Source organism: Castor canadensis, chromosome 1 (genome assembly GCF_047511655.1).
Source record: "Castor canadensis chromosome 1, mCasCan1.hap1v2, whole genome shotgun sequence".
Taxonomy (NCBI): domain Eukaryota; kingdom Metazoa; phylum Chordata; class Mammalia; order Rodentia; family Castoridae; genus Castor; species Castor canadensis.
In genome coordinates this window covers 73,353,508-73,365,819 of record NC_133386.1, presented here as the reverse complement: position 1 = coordinate 73,365,819, position 12,312 = coordinate 73,353,508, and positions in this window count along the sequence as shown.

The following is a 12,312-nucleotide window of genomic DNA, read 5'->3' as shown; positions in this document are numbered from 1 at the left end:
TTCCCCACACAGCTGAAGTGAGAACAGACAGCAAGGGGTACCAGTGGAAGCAGGAGACAGCATAGGGGCTATAATGTAATCCACATCGTGAGGTCCTTTCCAATGCTGAAGGAATGAATGAATGAATGGAGCTTCGGCTGACTCCAGTGTGCACCCAGTTCATGTGCACAATGGGAACTCTTTCTGGAAATGTCTCCTGGGGGCACATCAGAGCCAGCAAGAGATCTGTGCTTCATATTTTAGGGAATGGGAAGCCTTTAGAGGCTTTGAGCGGGTGAATCAGACTTAGAAGGACACTCTGCTAACCATTGGGTTAAAGAGAGGAGATAGCAGAGAGGGAAAAACCAGCTACAATGCTGTTTTTTCTCTGGCTTAGCAATGCTGAGCCCCTGAACCAGTGTGGGGCCTGTAGGGCTGTCCCCCAGTAACTCTAGGAAGTTGTTCTTTCTTACAAATAAGCCAGTGACCAAAACATTAAATATGTCTGGGTTCCTACAATAAAAAGCAAAATATGTGGAGGTTCGTACACTTAAACTCTCATTAATCCAAGCAATGGGACCTGCCCCTTCTTCTGTGTATTTCTCTGTGGTGAGACTATGACCTGGCAACTCACTTGCCTTTGCACCTGCTCCACAAGGGCCAGCAGGGCCTCACAGGTAAGCAATGGGAAATGGAGAAGTAGAGGACAATTTTTATCAAACCATTCAGTGACCTCCCCCAGTTCCCTATTTCTAAACCTTCAGTTAAGAAAGTAGTTCTGAAGAGAGGGAGCGATCAAAGGACCCCAGGCAGGGTAAGCCATGGACAGGGCCACTTCTCAATAGCACTCTGAGTGTGCCAGGACTCTCCTTGCCCCACGCAGTCATGGTTTTGGAGAAGTGGCTCCCACCCCAGTCCAAGGGTAGGCCTGAGTAGTGTAAAGGTGTGTGGTGGGTGAAGAATGGAATCAGGCCCGTTTCTCACTAGCAAGTTCACAGGAATAAAGATGGAGGGAAGTTGTGGGGAGAGTTTCCTGAATTCCCAGCCAGAGCTTCAGGAAGAGCCCTTTCTCTTCGTATTCTGGGTAGTGGAGGGTCCGGATGCAAAGAGATCAGCACAGATGGTGGTGGGATGAGCAGGAGAAAGACCTTGGCCTTGATGACATGGCTGAGCCAAGGCCAGACCTGGAAGCCTACCAGCCTCTGCACTTCCTGTCCATGCTGTCTATGCTACTGGGACAGAAGTTTGCAAATTATTACTAATAGTGCTTTCCCTGCTGGTCCCACACCAGTGGTCAGGCTCTGAGCCCAGCAGTCCTCAGGTGCCCAGTCTCCCAGGGCTGAAGAATGTTGACTTAGGTCTAATTTCTGTGCAAGGTTTTAACTGCACCACCATCAGTCCCACTGGCAGGGCATCTGCCACAGGAGAGGGGACTCCTCATTCCTCGCTTCCTAGGAGGCGTCTTTAGCTATTGCAATCCTCCTCCCTCTCCCCACTTGCATCTCCTACTCTATGCAAAAGAGCAGAGTCAATCATCTGACCGGAGAGTTTAGGAGAGAGAAACAAGTCTTCTTGGCTCTGCCTCTTTCCTCCCTGTTAGAGACATAGCTTCTGCCCCTCCACAAGCACCGGCCCCTAACACTGTCCATTGTGCCCGGAACTAGGTGGGCCAGTCTAACTCCAACATGAAGTATGAGCAAGGCCTACTTTTACCAGTAATAAAAGCAGTATTTTGATCCTCATCTGGCTGAGTCCAGCATCCCTCTCTTAATTGGTCCTAAACTCAGGAAAAGAAGAAAAGGCTATTCCTCATGCTTTCTTGTTAGTAGGACAAAGGCTCAGCTGCTATAACAAACTGACCCAACAGGACAGTGGTTTTAATAAGACAGAAGTGCATTTCTCTTATACACAGGACAGGTGGGCAGTCAAAATTGGCAGCAGGTTCTACTTCACACTCATTTGGGGATGTAGGTTCTTCACCCAGTGGCTCTGCCACCCCCAGTGTCAGCCTCACATGTGTGAGCCCCCAGAAAGGGAGAAAACAAGAGAGGGAAACAAATGCTCAATGTCCTAAATTCAGAGGGGGGTCCTTGTTAGTGCCACTTCCAGCCAAACACAATCCTGTGGCCGCAGCTGACTGAAAGAGCAGAGCGTCCCTCTGGCTGCAGGGTCTGTTCTCCAGAACAGAGCTGGGTTCTTTGGATAGTTCACTCCAGGACACACTGTCCTCTCTCTCAAGATAGAATAGTCAGATCCCATTAGCTATCCGATGCTGGCGGGGATTGAACATCAGTGAGGAACGTGGCCATTTGTGGACAATGTGACTACCAGGAGCAGTTTCTTCATACTGCAGCTTCTCAACAGGACTGCGTGGGTCTTTTTCCAGACCATCCTAGGGGGAAGGAGCTGAGGTTTCTCCCTCCAGAGCCATGATCGGGAGAGCAACCGGGAGCCTTGCCTGGTGTGCAGAAGGCACTTAATAAACATTGGAGCAATGAATGAATAACTGACTGGTTGCCTGGGTGGAATCAGTCCTCCGCAATGAGACCACTCTCTCCTGTGGATGATGCCAGAGCGTTACACCTGTTCCAAAATGGGTACTCCCCAGCAGGAATGTTCAGAGACTGACGAGCAAGATGTAGCACTTACAGAACAAGACAAAGAAACCTTTGTTCTTTGTTTTCTTTGTTGTGAAGAGCCTTGTTATAAAGATGACACTGCTCTCTCCAAAATCTACAAGAGTTAAAAAATAAATAAATAAATAAAACCTTCTCTGAAGTTTCTGCTGTGTGTTGTGGCTATTTCTCTGGATTTCCTCTCTAGAATTTAAATCATGGAGAAACAGCAAGGGTCTTCTGTTGATGCTCCAGGGCAGAAGATGTGTCTGTGCATGGTTGGCCCTAGGAGAACTGGCTTGTCACCTGCTAGGACTGCAGCCTTAACTAAGCCACTAAGCCACCATTTCTTTTTTCTTTCTTTCTTTTTTTTTTTTGTTTTTGGTTTGGGTTTTTGTTAAGTTTTGTTTTTCTGTTGTTTTGTTTTTGTTTTTTGAGATAAAGTCTCGCTATGTAGCCCAGGCTGGCCTCAAACTTGCAATCCTCCTGCCTCTGCATCCCGAGTGCTGAGATTACAGGCATGTGCTATCACACCCAGACTGAGTCGCCATTCTGATCACAGCAGCCCAGAAAGAACCAGCACTCTGTGAGTTGTGGATTGATATTTCTAAACCTCAACAAAGGCAAACCAGGATGGTCTCTTGTTATATCCTGAGCTTCTATAACAAGTTCAGTGCCTCATTTTCTCCTCTTATAAAAGAAGGTCACATGGCAATTCATGCTGTAAAGTTGTTGTGAAGGGGAAAAAAATGAAGAGGTGTGAGCAATTCTTCCTGGCTACTGCCTGAGGCCTGCCTCCCACCTTTGGTTCTCTCTGCCCTGCACACTTGTCATGCTGCTCATCTACACATGCTCAGACACTTCATAAGAACAATCCATGAAGAGTATAGTGTTGGGAAGCCCCTGGAAAGGCTGTGAACCCATGGAGCTGCCCTCTTCCCAGCAGCATCCTCTAACAGGCTTCCAGACCTTCCCTCTTAGGAAAGGAGAGGTAAGATGCCCAAGGAAGAAAGGAGATCTCAAGGGAAATGCTTTTATCCTCCCAAGCAGCCCCTTCATCTGAAGATCAAGCCCAAGTGCTACAAACTGAAAGGTAGCATCGCCTTGCACTTGGAAGGACTTTCATCCTGCCCTGAATTGGAATGAAGAAGCAAGGGATAGAGGAAGGGAAGGAAAGGAGGAAAGCAGAAGGGGGAAAAGAGATGAAAGAAACAGATGGGAGGAAGAAAAGGAAGGAAGGGATTTGTTTACCTGGTCCTGAAAGCTAGCTGTCACAACAAATGACAGCTTGCTCGCCTCTCTCCCAGGAAGGCCTTTGCTCCTCCTTGTGTCCAGGCACTGACACTGACAGTGTGGCCCTGCCCTTAGCTAGGGCATTTCCTAAAGGACTGAGGAGGTAGGAGCCATTCTGCACATCAGGTAAACAAGGATAGCAAGTTGTAGAAGGGGGGAGGTGTGGAGGAAGATGGCTGAAATCTCAGGCGAGGCCCCCACACATGGCCTCTGCTTGCTTGTAAGTGCTGAAGGCAGGTCTCCAACTTGCTAGGAAAGCCATGTTTATCAACTCAGGAAGCAAACATTTTTGTTCCTTACCAGGAGAGAATTTTCTTTTTAAAACACAGTTCTGCAGGGAGAAGCAAAACCCTCCCTCTGAAAGGTCTGGATATTGTGCTTAGAGCACTCTCCCTGTCTCCTTCTGCTCCTCACCCAGCACAAACAGCCCTGATTCTGCTCTGGATTTAAATGGTTGGTTTCTGGTTCTCCCAGTCCTTTCTAGTGGGGAGAACCCCAGAGCTGGCCCACTCTAGATCTAGACTGTAGTAAGGAGGAGAATTAAACAAAGAAACAGACAAGTTTGTGTTCTGTTAATGTAGCAGGAGGAAGGGATGACATAGCAGAGAGATAAAACTTAAAGAATTGAAACATGAAGAAGGTCAGGTAGCACGGGGAGAGAAGTAGCCAATAGAGTTACATATGGAGTTACAATAGAGTTACATACGTTTAACCGTATATGGGTTAAACGTATATAGGTTAAACCTTGCCTTTTGCTTCTGTAACCTGCTTGCAAGGATATATAAGGTGAGACTCCTTTGTTCTCAGGGCTCAGCCTTTGGACACGAGTCCACTGAGTCTGTGCCAGCACAATAAAACGTTGCTCCTGCTAAACTGCCTCAGTGTCCCGTGTCTCATCTTGAGATGCCTGCAACAAGAGGAGCAGACAAAGCACAAACCAGTCTAGCACACTGGTTTTCAGACCTGGTGGCATGTCGGCATCACCTTGGAAATCCCACAACCAAGCTACCCCCTGGCAGCCTCAATGAAAGCAGAATCTCTGAGGATGGGACGTGGACATCTGGGCCCCCAGCTATGCCTAAGTCCTCCAGAGAATTCCTCAGAGTACACATACCTAATGCTCAACAAGACTTTGACAAGCCTAGCTAGAGCCTCCCCAGCAACTGGGTCACAGTCTGCTGTACAGACATCTTCCATTCATGACTGTCCCTCCTGTGCCTTGTCTGCAGCAACAATTTAGACCTCTGGGGTCCTCGGGCACTGGCCAGACAATAATTTAGGATTGGAAATGCTGATCTAGTAAAACAGAAATAATGCTGATAACAACTGCAATGTGCTCTGGGCCAGGCATTAAGAGCTTTTACATACATTATCAAAGATAATCCTCGTACATTACTCTCCCAGTTTTACAGATGGGAAACAATTTCAGAAAAATGGCAGGAGTGACTGCCAGGGTCGTGCAGTTATTAACTAAAAGTGCCAGAAATCCGACCCAGCCCAAGTGATCCCGTGCGTTGAACTTTGAGCCACTCTTCTCAAATTTTCCACATTTTCTTTTTATATCCAACAATGTGATCCCTCAGTTCTCCAAAAACCAGTTTCCAAAAAACATGCTTGCCTAAAACTTAATGTGCCAACTTATCAAGTCACCAAAAATTTCCATGAACCATCGCAAGAGTTTACAGCCATCATGGTTCATAGCTGTTGTCAACATATTTTTTAGGGTATTTTTCCCCCTTCAAGTATTTCCAAGGATATGTTCTGACATTTCCAGGTTGGTGAGAGGAAGCGAGAAGGTTGTGCTGGCTCCACAGCCCCCTGTGCCCTGTCCCCATCAGCACCTGCTGGCAGGCCCCATCTGCAACACTCTTGGCCATGCTGAGAAAGAGAGGGAGAAGCAGAGTAACAGAGAGATGGTGCCTCAGTCTGAAATCCTAGACCTGTCTGAAGCTATTTCTCTCAGCTTGTGGTAAATTAGTTACCCCTCCAATTGATTTCTAATAACTTGACAAGAGGCCTCCAATTCAAACCCCCACTCACTATGTTACCATCCTGTCCTGTTTGCCTAAAGCAAATACTTAAGCTAAATTAGAAATGCTCCTTTACTTCCCTCCTGCAGCTGATCATGACCCTCTTTTAAGAGCAGGGACGCCTCCCTCCACCCTCAGCTCTTTTTTATACCTCCAGCACCTAACACGGTAGGCTAGTGACTACAAAATTTATCATTCAAACAAGGAAACTGTGAGCTTGAGAGGAGGTGCTAACTCATGGGACACCAGGACAACAGATATAAACCAGGAAAGTCCTGAACAACATGGACAGTGGTCACTCTACTGGCAGTAGATACTTAAATGTTGGCTGGATTAATAAAGTCACTCAAATGAAAGGCCTTCCCAGGGTGGGCCCACTTCCTGTTAATGGTATAGGTTTGGATGTCTCTCAGATAAGAAGGGGTTTTCTGTGAGAAACCTTGGGTGTATGAACCACTCCACTGAGTGCTGAACTTTCTTGTCTCACATCTACTGTCTGTGCCCTGGTTCCACTGCAGGGCTAGTGATCCAGGACCTGGCACAGAAAAAACATTCCATGAATATCTGTTGAGTTGAATTAACACATCTTGTTAAAACACTCCCATGGTTGAGTTCAAGGATGGTGGTGTTTGTTTAATTGTGCCCTCCAAAAATATATGTTCAAGTTTTAGTGTCCCATTACTGAAGGTGACTTTATTTAGAAATAAGGTCTTTGTGGACATGATCAAGTGTCACCTTAATGCAATAACTGGTATCCTTATAAGAAGAAGAACATTTGGATACAGACACTCAGGGGAGAATGCCACATAAAGACAGAGGCAGAGATTAGAATGATTTTTGTACAAAGCCAAAGAATGCCAAGGATTGCCAGAGGCCACCAGAAATTAGGAGACATGTAACAGACTGTTCCTTAGAGCCTTCAATAGGATCTAATCTTACTAACATCTTAGTTTTGGAGTTCAAGGCTCCAGAAATCTGAAAGAATAAATTTCTGTTGTTTGAAGCCATATAGTTTGTGGCCATTTGCTGAAGCACGGTGCTATATGGGAACATGCTACATTGGTTCCCACGTGGGAACCAACACAGACAGCATGTTTTCACTGTGAATGACAACAAAAGTGGAAGTCCAAATGTCATAACCCAACATAAACAATATCTCTTCCTCTCTTCCTTTGTAGCTCACTCTTCTGAACATCTTCTACTCCAGCCATATGAACGTGCTCATCATCCCACGGACATGTTTGGCCATTTCATAAATCAGTGCCTTTGCTCATGTCATGCTCTTGCACTGTCTTCTGAGCCCTAGTTTATGAGCTAATGCCACTAAAAGCCTTCTCTAGCCCTCTTGTCAAGAATTAAGGCCTTGCTTCTTTGCAGTCCTACCTTGCAAATATCCATGTTCTTACCTATTTTTCTCTTTGAGTGCTGAGCTGAGCTCTCCCAGGAGCTACACCTTACTCCTCTAGGAATCCATGATGCCTAGGATGGCTCTTAGCGGGAGTAGGGACATAGAAGAATGCAAATGACTGCAATCCCAACTACTCAAAAGGTGGAGAAAGAAGGATCACAATTCAAGGCCAGCTTGGCACAAAAACAGACATGAAGACCGATGGAACAGAATAGAAGACTTAGAAATAAAACCGCACAGTACAGTTATCTGATCTTTTACAAAGGTGCCAAGACACACCCTTGAGAAAGAACAACCTCTTCAACAAATTGTGCTGAGAATACTGGTTATTTACACGCACAAGATTAAGACTAGACCCCTATCTCTCATCCTGTACAAAACTCAACTCTAAACTGATCAAAGATTTTAATGTAATAATTGAAACTACTACAGGAAAAAAGTAGGGAAAACTCTGCAAAATATAACCATAGGTAATTATTTTCTTAATAGGGCACCAATTGCCCATTGCACAAGAACAAGAATTGACAAACAGGAATACATCAAATTAAAAAAGTTTCAGAACATCAGAAGAAACAGTCACCCAAATCAAGGGCCAATCCACAGAATGGTAGAAAATCTTTGCCAACTATTCAACAGATAAGGAACTAATGTACAGAATTACAAAGAATTTTAAATAAAACTTAGCAGAAGAAGAGCAAATAATCTAATTAGTAAATAGGCAAGTGAATTGGATAGACAGTTCTCAGAAGAAGAAATACAAACAGCTAATAAACACATAAAGAAATGTTCAACACCCTTAGACATAAAGGAAACACAAATCGAAACTATACTAAGATTCCATCTCACCCTAGTCACATTGGCTGGCAAGGATGCAGGGAAAAAGAAACCCTCATACAGTGTTGCTGGGAGTGTAAACTAGTGCAATCACTATGGAAATCAGCATGGAGGTTCATAAAAAAAAAACACAAAAAAACAGACCTAGCTCATGGTCCCACCATACCACTCTTGGGCATATATCTGAAAGAGTGTAAATCAATACACAAAAGAGGTACCTGCACGCCCATGTTTATTTTAGCTGTCTTCACAATAGCCAAACTGTGGAACTAGCTGAAATGCCTAACAACTGATGGACAGATAAAGAAAAATACACACACACACACACACACACACACACATTTAGAGCTCACACATGCACTCCTTTGTAGAACCTAGACCTAAAATGATGATGATGATAATAACGTATGTAGAGGACTGTCAGGGGATCAGCAGAATGGTGGAGGGGGAAAGGATAGTGAGGGGTGAAGAAGATGGAAATAAACTACATATGTAAATATAAAGGCAGCATAATGAAACCTAGTAAACACTGTCTCTTAAAAAGGGGGGAATGGAAATATAATGGAGAGGGTCAACTTGTTCAAGATACACTGTACACATGATGGAATTACCACAATGAAATCCCGTTAGTGTTAATGTCTAATAAATCAAAAACAAAATTAAAAAAAAATTTTAAAGCCAGCCTGGGCAAATAGCACAAGATCTTGCTTGAAAAACAAACTAAGGAAGCAAAAGAACTGGGGCACAACTCAAGTGGTAGAGCACTTGAGAGGCCCTGAGTTCAATCTCCAGTACCATTAAAAAAAAAAAAAGAGTGAAGAAACTTGAACCTGGGGAGAAACAAGGCTTTAGTAGGCAGAGTGGTGCAGCTGGGTGAGGTGGAAGGTAAGGCACACTGAAGCAAAATTGTGAAATGGTTATCATGGTGGCGTGGAAGACAAGCCAGAGAAGAAGATGGGAAAACAGCATGAAGGCCAGTGAGGAGACATTTGCCCTTCCAGGAAAGAGGTGACAAATGAAGGAACAAAGACAGAGGAGGTTCAGCTGGATTTACAGCCAAACTGTTGGGAAAATAGTGGAGAGAAGGAACCAAGGAGACTCTGAGGTTTTCAATTCATGAATATGTGCAGGCAGTAGAACCATCCATCATGAGGTAGCATGTTTGAGGACAGGCCTGGAAGTAGCCCAAGGGACATGGAAATTCCCAGGAGGCCATTGTCTATATGGGTCTGAGCTCCAGGTAGAGAGAAGTTTGGAAGGAAAACTGTGGAGTGGTGAGGCAAGGGTGGACTAGATGCCCCAGTGAGAGTGTGCACAGCAAAGGGAGGCGTGGGGTGCCGTCAGACTCCCGGGGAACACCACCAGCAGGCAAGATCTCCTCCAGAAAACCCTTCCTGGGTTTCTGACTCAAACCGGCAATAAGGTTGCCCTGCAGATCTGCAGCAGCCTGTCCCCAGAGTCCCTGGGCTGCCCCAGGAACACCTCTCCTGTGAGGAATAATTCTTGTAGTCTGCCATTTCTCAAAATTGTTTTTCTGTTTGCTAATAATATTCAGGCACAAAACCTCTGGCTCACCAGCTTGGGCTTAATGTGATGAAAATCCATATTCACCTTGAATGGGCTGTTTTAGATAACAGATATTTATTTGATCAGACTCCATTATGCCCTCAGCTATATCCCTGTCGTCTACAACAAAAAAGGCTTGGTCCAAGGTTCAGGAGACCATTGTTCAGGGTCCTTCAGTCCCTGGAACACAGTAACCACAAGAAGAGACATTAAAAATTAATGAATATGCTGTACTCGGTGTCCTGCAGTCAAGGATATTTAAGTAGATAAAAGAGACAGGGGAGGGGGGAAGTTTGGTTGCTAATGTTTTTCTTTATAATTATTAGGTGAAAAAAATGGTGAAGAATTGAAGGGAAGACAACTGAGACAAATTGAAAAGCCTGCATTAAGAAGCAAGGCCAGCAGAGATGTGAGGCCCAGACAAATGGAGTATATTTAGGCTTGTGTCATGGGAGGCGGGACACAATGAGTGTAGGGTACTGCAGAGGAAGGAGCAGAGGTATCCACCCAGGCAGCCTTGCCTAAAGCCTGGCTGCCCTCACTTGAATAATGAGGCTGTTCCGACTAGCCTGAGGCTGGTAGCAAAGACTTATGTAACAAAACAAAATAAGTCTTTGGCTCATCTACCTTCCTCAAAGAAAACATGAAGCTTTCTCCACATCGTTAATTGTTTGTGGCCATGGCCTAGTCTCATGCAGCTGCTGTTCTGTGGTCTCTACCAAAGGGAATGTGTGTCTCCTAATAAGAAGTGAATTAAAATCCCAGTAATCACTCCACTGCATTTGTTGAACTCTGAAAATGGATGAACCTATACTTGTTTTTAATGATCAACCAGATTTCTCCCAAACAGGGTACCTAGTAAACTAGAAACAAATCCATGTATTTTCTAATACTACTGAAGCATCCTAAACTCAGAACATCAACAAGTTTTCCAAATCAAGCCTGAAGCAGAAAGATTGTGTTTGGTCCACATTATGCTTCATAAAATACACTACTATAGTATTCTAAGGAGGTAGCTAGAATTTTGAGGACCAAATCCCTATAGAGAGCAGATATCCCTTGGATGAGGAATTGGTTAAGTGTTATATGAGAAACAGCCTAGTTTTGAGTAAACTGGATAGTGCTTAGGGAGCAGTAGAGACAAGGTTAAGGCTGTGATGGCCTCATGAGCCAACTGGTCACTGTTTAATTTGGGACCATGAGCCAAAAGACCATGGGAGAGACCAGAATTTCCTTCCCATGAGGGCACTGGTGCAAGTGTCCATTTTCTCCAGCACACAGTCCATCCCCAAGTGCAAGGTCTGCTGAGTCCCTAGCACAGTGGGCTATGACACCCACTGCCCATCAGAATCACCAGGAAGCTGGATTTATCTATGGATGCTCAGACCTCACCAGAGATTCCAATCCAGTGAGAAAGGATGGCAGGGCAGCCCTGGCATCTACCTTCACAAAAGCAACCATGATGAGAGCCAGTTTCTGACCTTCCTAGCTTCTTTTTTATTTCTTTTATTCATATGTGCATACAATGTTTGAGTCATTTCTGTCCCCTTCCTCCACTCCCTTTCCCCTGCCCCTTCCCGCTTCCCCGCCCCCTCCCTCTCCCCCTACCCCCTCGCTAATAGGCAGAAACTATTTTGCCCTTATCTCTAATTTTGTTGAAGAGAGAGTATAAGCAATAATAGGAAGGAACAAGGGTTTTTGCTGGTTGAGATAAGGATAGCTATACAGGGCCTTGACTCACGTTGATTTCCTGTGTGTGGGTGTTACCTTCTAAATTAATTCTTCTCGAACTAACCTTTTCTCTAGTTCCTGGTCCCCTTCTCCTACTGGCCTCTGTCGCTTTAAAGTTTCTGCATTAGTTCCTTTGCATTGAGGACATCAAATGCTATCTTGTTTTTTGGGGAGTTTTTGCCTATCCTCACGCCTCCCTTGTGTGCTCTCGCCTCATCATTTGATCAAAGTCCAATCCCTTTGTTGTGTTTGCCCTTGATCTAAAGTCCGCATATGAGGGAGAACATGCAATTTTTGCTGACCTTCCTCGCTTCTGATTGAGTCCCCTTGCTTTCATTCATATTTCTTCCTAGCCCAAGGAACGTAATATCATTAATACCCCCTCCTCCACCAAGTGTCTGCAGATGGTGCAAAGCCCAGTCACACTGAAAGCTCAGGGAGTCAGTGACTGTCTCTAAGTGAGGAGTGACGTAATCTGATTTGTATTTTAGGAAAGTGACCATGTAGGCAGCATGGCAGAAGGACTGATGAGGGAGAGCCTGAGGCCAAGGAGACCAGTTGGGCATTTGACCGATGTGGACTTTCACAGCCATGAAGAAGGAAGGCCAGGACCGACAGATATGGGAAAGTGTCTGAAAACATGTCTGAAACTAAACTGTCAAATTTGGTGACTACGTGGGAAGGCAAGGGCAACCAAGAGTGAAGGGTAGAATTTCAAGATGGAAAAATAAGGTTAAGAGTGTCAAAATTAACTAAAAATAAGGCCAACTGATTTGGGGAGGGGGAAGCACGTCCATCTGCCTGAAGTACTTGTCTCGTGTTGGCATTCTGGGCCCTGGAAGGACAAGCAGGTTGC